The sequence below is a fragment of the Peromyscus maniculatus genome, chromosome 4 (assembly GCF_049852395.1).
Source record: "Peromyscus maniculatus bairdii isolate BWxNUB_F1_BW_parent chromosome 4, HU_Pman_BW_mat_3.1, whole genome shotgun sequence".
Lineage (NCBI taxonomy): Eukaryota > Metazoa > Chordata > Mammalia > Rodentia > Cricetidae > Peromyscus > Peromyscus maniculatus.
In genome coordinates, this window is record NC_134855.1 from 61,676,458 (window position 1) to 61,683,560 (window position 7,103).

The following is a 7,103-nucleotide window of genomic DNA, read 5'->3' on the forward strand; positions in this document are numbered from 1 at the left end:
TTAATGACCAGTGATTTTTAATTCCTGTTATTTTTGTAGTTGTGTTGTGTTGTCCTTCTGTGGTGTATGTTGGTGTGGGATTATCTATTGCTTGATTTTTCATGGATGTGTTTAGCTTCTTTGGGTTGAATTTTCCCTTCTAGTGCTTTCTGTAGGGCTGGGTTTGTAGACAGGTATTGATTAAATCTGGTTTTATCCTGGAATATTTTGTTTACTCCGCCTATGGTGATTAAGAGTTTTGCTGGGTATAATAGTCTGGGTTGGCATCCGTGGTCTCTTAGTGTCTGCATGAGATTTGTCCATGATCTTCTCGCTTTCATAGTCTCTATTGAGTAGTCTGGTGTTATTCTGATGGGTTTACCTTTATATGTTACTTGGTCTTTTTCCTTTGCGGCTCTTAATATTTTTTCTTTGTTCTGTGTGTTTAGTGTTTTGATTATTATGTGGCGAGGGGACTTTTTTTTTGGATCCAGCCTATTCGGTGTTCTGTAAGCTTCTTGTATCTTCATAGGTATTTCTTTCTTTAGGTTAGGAAAGTTTTCTTCTATGATTTTGTTGAATATATTTTCTGTGCCTTTGAGTTGGTATTCTTCTCCTTCTTCTATCCCTATTATTCTTAGGTTTGGTCTTTTCATGGTGTCCCAAATTTCCTGGACATTTTGTGTTACGACTTTTTTGTCTTTAGTGTTTTCTTTGACTGACGAATCTATTTTCTCTATCGTGTCTTCGTTGTCAGAGAGTCTCTGTTCCATCTCTTGCAATCGGTTGGTTATGCTTGTTTCTGTAGTTCCTGTTTGTTTTGTCAGGATTTCTATTTCCAGCATTCCCTCAGCATGTGTTTTCTTTATTGTCTCAAATTCATTTTTCAGATCTTGGAATGTTTCTTTCATCTGCACAGGGGCCATGCTAATCTTCTCTGTATCGTTCCAATTTTAGTATATGTGCTGCCGAAGTGAGCACTCTATCGCTGATTTTTGAAGTGATATACTTTTGCATATACTTGAGGGCACATGCATCTATTCTACCAAGCCCTAAATTTGATGATTCAGTGTAGCCGGAAGTTTCTCCAGTCCTGCCCGACCCCAAGGTCCAGACGAATCTCTCCCACCCAAGGTCCTACAGCCATTTATAAAATAATAACTCAGAGGCTTATATTAATTACAAACTGTATGGCCTATGGCTCAAGCTTCTTGCTAGCTAGCTCTTTCATCATAAATTAACCCATTTCTATTAATTATATGTTGTCACGTGGCCTTGGCATTACTGGTCTAGTGGCATCTTGTTCCTTGAGCCCCAGCTGGTGTCTCTCTTGACTCTGCCCTTCAGCCTGTATCTCTTCTTGGATTTCCCTCCTGGCTAAAACACCTCCTTTGGACCATATAGACTAAGGTCATGGGCAGAGCAAATACCGCTACAATTAATTCAGTGCCTGCCCTAGCCCAGTTAGGGATAGTCACCTATAAACATAAATGAACATGCATTATCCATTCTACTACTTATTAAAAGTTACTAACACACTAAACAAATACTTGTTAAAATAATGAATATGTATGGTTGTAGTATTTTAGATTTTTTGTGAACACACCAAAATAATAAATACAAGCGTTTTTTACAATTAGCATAATCATCTATGCTTTTATTTTGGATCTCCATCTCATTTAATTAGATAGATAGATAGATAGATAGATAGATAGATAGATAGATAGATAGATAGATCTCCATCTCATTTTGACTAAGCAAAACCTGATCTATGAGTATAGCAGAATGTTATTAGGACTCACTTTATGGTTATGTTCCTTTAACGGAACAGTAGTTTGTTTGCCCTTAGGTCCCTGGCCTATCTGGTTTCTAGTTCTTGGTCACCGGAACAGTGTCGGGGATGTGTTCGTTCTCAGGGGGTGGACCTTAAATCCATTCAGATATTAGTTGGTTACCCCACAAGCTTTGTGCCACTATTGCAGTAGCACCTCTTGCAGGCAGGTCATCATTGTAGATTCAAGAGTTTGTAACTGGATTGGTGTTTCCCATCCTCCTGTGGTAGCATGCAGAGTACCTTCTAGTACCATGAACACTAGTCAGTAGAGGTGATGGCTCTATCTAGATAGGCACCAGCTCAACTTCTCCATGTTCGGTATAGCTCTACCTTCTTAAACATCACAAAAACAACAATCATTACTCATGGGCAGGAATATGAATGATAGAAATAATAAAAACCTGAAAAGAGTTGGCTCCATAGAGATCCTGAAAATCCATTGGTTCATGCCAGATTAAAACTGTAATGAAGTAAGTGTTAACATTTTTTTAAGGGCCATCTCTATGGCTCAGCTGGTAAAAGTGCTTGCGGCCAAGGCTGACAACCTGAGTTCCATCCTTGGGATTCACATAAAGAGAACTGATGCCCATATGTAAGCTGTCCTCTGACTTCTACATTCAAGCACACACATGCACAAACACACTAAATAAATAAAGTTAACAAAACAGAACAAGCCATAAGAGCTGTGGGTCAGAAGAGGGCAGCAAAGTGTAGCTCAGGCTAGAGGACTGGACTAAAAATGGCCTGTGAGGAGTGTGTGCCTGATAGGCAGAGCCCTGTAGGGTGGGTGCAGCATTTAGTAATAGAGAGATGCAGGAGTTGAAAGATGTTCATCTATTTTCTTTATACCAGTGATAACAGCCAATATGTCAGATAAAAGACTATAGAAATGATGACGTGTTCTCATTATCTCATAGCTAGATTCCTCCTGAGGAGAATATTGTCTATCAAGGACCTACTAGAAAAAAGAAGAAAAAACCAGAGCTAAGATAACTCTTAGATATCCTGGCCTAGAAAAACACAAGGAACTTAGATTGACTAGAGGCCAAGCCACAAAGAGTGCATCCTAGAAAACAAAGGCCAAAGACAAATCCAAGATAAAAAGAGACCATCAGGGGGCAGAACTAGATGGCAGATTGAGTCTAAATGAACCACAACTTTTGGAAGGAACTATGAGGTTAATTCTGATATATCCATCCCCTTCCTCCTGGTTAAAGGTGGCTGTGTTCACATGAATGTGAGACCTCACATGGCTAAAGAAATCCTTTGTTGGGAAACAACTTGTGACGTCTTTTACTGCTCAAGGTTGTAAGTGTGGTTTCTGAAGTGGAGAATGATCTCTGAGCTCTGCAATCTCTAGCCCTCATCCTTCTCCCCGCTGGTACATTTGCATTTTAAAATATCTCTTTCTTTGTCTTCTTTTAAGACCTTCCATTATACTTTTAGTTCATGTCTTCCCTTAACACACTTGAGCTACCAGAGTGTATGTTTAGGACAGTCCAATGGGCTCTCAAGAATTTTTTTGTTGAATGCACTGTAAGCTCTTACCCCACGTAGATGCAGTGTGTTTTAAGTTCCACCATAGATCACAACTCTGCTATCAAATGGTGTTTCCGTCTACTATAACCAAAGTGGTCATTGTAGACAAATTAATATAAATCTTTTTCTTTTGACATGGTAGAAAGATTTTCTGAGCTGAGGTCTTATTTTTAGAAAAAGTAGGTGCTGAGAGGTTTCCTCTATCCCCTAGCCTGTCCCCCCCCCCAAAAAAAAAAAAGAAAACTAGCAGTGAATAGAACTAAACATCTCTGGCATCTATAAATATTTGTGTAAGGCCAGTTGTAAAGCCACAGTTAAAAATAACATTTCAAGTATTTCCCTCCCTCCCTCTTTTATTATGATGCCTTATGCATGGAAAACCTCTATCAAATGAAAAAAATTTTTTTTTACTTGTAAAAATGTTTTCCCCTTAGCCCACAAACTAATTATGTGTTTCCCTGGGCCTACAAACAAATTGGATATTTACTTTATTATCTGAGTCACAATCTATGCTGCCTAATTATTATTAATGTCTTTATATTTTCCTGTCTTAAATTTAACTGCCGTATATTGTACCAAAAAACCAACATGTCAACAACTTATTGGTACAAAGACAGAAAGTTAATGTAGCTCAATTAGGATAATTAATTACTGAAGATAGGCTGTGTGCACTCTTTGGTTCATTTGACTTGATCTAATAGAATCCATATGCCATGTCATAATTGGAAGGCTTGAGAAATACTGTGTTAACTAATTAACTACCTAACACAGACCTTCAAAATCAATTGTCTGGTTTTAGATCTGTATTTCAAAAGCGTGTCTTAAAACAAGATTATGCATCAGGTTCCTATGGAAACTTTGACCTTTGGGGGAGGGTGTTATAAAAAGAGTTCTTAGATTGTTAAAAAAAAAAAAAAAGTACTATATGCCAAAATTTGTTTCTGATATTTTCATTTTAACCAAATCTCTAGTCCATTTAGAAATTATCTAGAAAATGACCATGAACTTAAAGTTTTCAAATCAAAACAAAAATTTACTTTTATTTCAAAAAGAGATTTTTCAGGTTTAATAACAATTCACTTTTTAATTCCTACAATTTAATTAATAAATTAAGGATATGTGTGTTTATGTGTACAAGTCCCTATGCATATGTATACATGCATATTCTGTATGTCATGTTTTACAGTTTCTACTTCTAGTAGCTAAATATTGATTAAAAAATCAAACTATGATAAAAATGTTTTAAACTTAATTTTTATGATTTTCCACAATAAAAATGTATTTTTAAATTCAAAACATATATTAATTATTTCAAAATACATTTAAATGGAAGTACATATATCAGACCAGAGGAAAGCAAAATGTTCTTCCCAAGAACAATATTCACAGTCATTTTTAATTGTTTTTGTTGGCAATAAAGAGAAGAGAAAATCCTACAGACGTTTAGAACAGATAAGTCATAAACTACAATCAGCATCACTTTGGAAGCTTTGATTTGGCAAGACTTCTTCATATGTTTTTAAAGGGCAATCCGTAAGATTATGCATCTGGACACCACTGCCCCACTTAGAGAAAACACAAACAAATGAGGAGCTCTCTGTGTGCTCACTTCTGGGGCCAAAGCTCAAAAGCAGCAGGAGTCGCCATCTGTCTGCAAGCTGCCCTGGACTATTTGATTCACAAAGTTGTTTTCCTTAGCTAACCTCTGAAGAGCAATCACTATGGTGATCAGAAAGAAAGTAAGAATACTATAGTCAGTCGGTGTACTAATTCTTAATTTGGTAATAAAAGATTAAATTTTCAGGAAAAAGTACCAACATGAATAGGTTATTGTCCAAAGAACCCAGAAAAATAAATAAATAAAAGTTAATTTATAAATGTTTGAGAACAATTAAAAATTTAATTTAAAATGAAAGCAAAGTATTCATGTGATAAAATAAACAACAAACATGTAATAAACTCAATCAACCCTTGAGAGCTTTGTAGAAAAATACTCATCAAACTCAAACACACACACACACACACACACACACACACACACACACACACACACACACTTCCTGTTCACAGTGGAAATATCACCCTTGTATTGAGTACCCAGTTTTATCCCATTGTTTTTGAAGACCAGGATGTGATTCACTGTAAAAATAGCTCTCTCCAGTATAAAGTGTCTGAACAAAAATAGTTTGTTGTTGTAGTATTCAGGAAAGTCTAAAAAGTGTGTGTGTGTGTGTGTGTGTGTGTGTGTGTGTGTGTGTGTACTCGGCAGCCCCACAGACTCTAAACAACCACTGTATAATTTTGTACTTTGCTTTGAAGAAATGTGTTAAGAACATAAAAGAAAATATTGATTCTTGGCTATAATGGCTTTCCAAGTGAAACAACAATCATTTCTATTGATAACCAAACACATTTTTCTCGTGCATATAATTCATTAAAATGATATGCTTACATTTTTAGTAAAACTTCTTCTTTTACTATGTATTATATTTTGTATATTTTTAGGTGAACCTACATTCTAGACAAAATTATTTGAAATAAAATTAAATATAATAGGATAAAACAAAAACTAACACGTTTGCACACCCAACCATAAAAACACTAAGGCAGAAAGTCATAAGATAGATCTTTCTGCCTCCTCTACCACAGGGTTCCAGGACCCTGAGGAGAGGATTGGATGGAGATATCCCATTTAGGACTGAGAGTTCCAAGGTCTAGAGAGGATTTTTTGAAAGGGAAACAAAAACAAACAAACAAAAAGTTAAATGGCAAAAAAAAAAAAAGACAAAGAAACAAAATGCTTGTGAGCGCCTGCTTTTGGTGGTTGTTTTGCTTCTCTGCTTTGTTTTGTGTGACACTATGCCTAGTTTGACATGACAGGAACACTTTTTTATTAAAAGTTTTTTCTTTTACTTTTTTTTCTGAATTCAACAATAAAGGCAACAGAAAGTCTTTCTGGTGTTAGGTAAAATATGCATGGGAGAGGGGGATAAAAAAATTTTCCCATCTCATATCAGTAGTCATAAATTACCAGAAGCAAATCCTCAACAGAGCCAATAACAACACAACCATGGAAGTGTTGGAAAAGACACATCCAATTTCAAGAATCGGAACTGTGATTGCCTAGTATCTTCCTGTGCTGACCTCCAAAGTGGACTGTGTGTTAGTCTACTTCAGAATCCCCTTGGGGGTAAGAGACATGCAAGGTGGTCTGAAGCACAAGGTTGTTTTATGAGTTACCTGTGATTTTAGAGTGCCCAGGTTTCAATGTGTAAGGTTTTTAGATTACTTAACTCCTTCAATCAAATCATTTCGGATTCCTCCAGTCCTGCTCGGTCCCTCTCCTTTGCAGGGGATTTTTCTCTCTTTAGTTCCCTACTGATGTATCAATGTCTGAAAACAGGAAAGTAGCTATTTGGAATGGGACAGACGCTGCTATTTACTAGAACTGAGAGTTTCTCTTGCCATCGTGTCTTTTCAAATGGTGATGAATATTCATTAAGCTAGAAAATAACTGGCCAGCTGCGAGTCTTTGCAAGGTGTCTTAGCTCTCCAAACCCAAAGGAAACAAAATCAATCCTGTTTATGGGCATCATGAAGAAGGAAGAAAGGAGCTAGCAAACACATTCCAGGGAAGGAAAGGAATGCCCTACAAGTCTTAAAGGAACAGGTGCATTTAAAAATACCCCTGGTTTTCTGACTTCTTACAAAAATTTACCTTAGAGTGTTAAAAAGAGGAATTATCTAAATA

The 7,103-nt window shown here is 36.4% G+C and overlaps 1 non-coding gene across 1 annotated transcript; it reads right to left on the reverse strand.

Moving 5' to 3' along the window:
* Nucleotides 1-854: 854 nt before the first annotated feature.
* LOC121829282 (U6 spliceosomal RNA) lies at nucleotides 855-960 on the reverse strand. Its single transcript, XR_006072049.2, has one exon. It is a non-coding gene; the product is annotated as a U6 spliceosomal RNA (small nuclear RNA).
* Nucleotides 961-7,103: the final 6,143 nt, after the last annotated feature.